The sequence below is a fragment of the Nanorana parkeri genome, unplaced genomic scaffold (genome assembly GCF_000935625.1).
Source record: "Nanorana parkeri isolate BGI_ZX_2015 unplaced genomic scaffold, ASM93562v1 scaffold3677, whole genome shotgun sequence".
Classification (NCBI taxonomy): domain Eukaryota; kingdom Metazoa; phylum Chordata; class Amphibia; order Anura; family Dicroglossidae; genus Nanorana; species Nanorana parkeri.
The window spans coordinates 11,051-11,419 of NW_017309945.1; the positions used below are offsets into that span (position 1 = coordinate 11,051).

Consider the following 369-nt stretch of genomic DNA (forward strand, 5'->3'; position numbering starts at 1 on the left):
CCTGCCCTCCCCATCCACCGCGGTGCACACATCCCTCCCTACACCAACCACCGCGGTGCACCCATCCCTTCCTACACCATCCACCGCGGTGCACCCATCCCTTCCTACACCATCCACGGCGGTGCACCCATCCCTTCCTACACCATCCACCGCGGTGCATCCATCCCTTCCTACACCATCCACCGCGGTGCACCCATCCCTTCCTACACCATCCACCACGGTGCACCCATCCCTTCCTACACCATCCCCCGCGGTGCACCCATCCCTTCCTACACCATCCCCCGCGGTGCACCCATCCCTTCCTACACCATCCCCCGCGGTGCACCCATCCCTTCCTACACCATCCCCCGCGGTGCACCCATCCCTTCC

General features: G+C 65.0%; 1 protein-coding gene across 1 annotated transcript in view; it reads right to left on the minus strand.

The window, feature by feature from the left end:
- LOC108803398 (neuralized-like protein 4) overlaps nt 1–369 on the minus strand; it is a 16,871-nt gene that overhangs the window by 9,945 nt on the left and 6,557 nt on the right. The gene's annotated exons all lie outside the window — the stretch shown is intronic.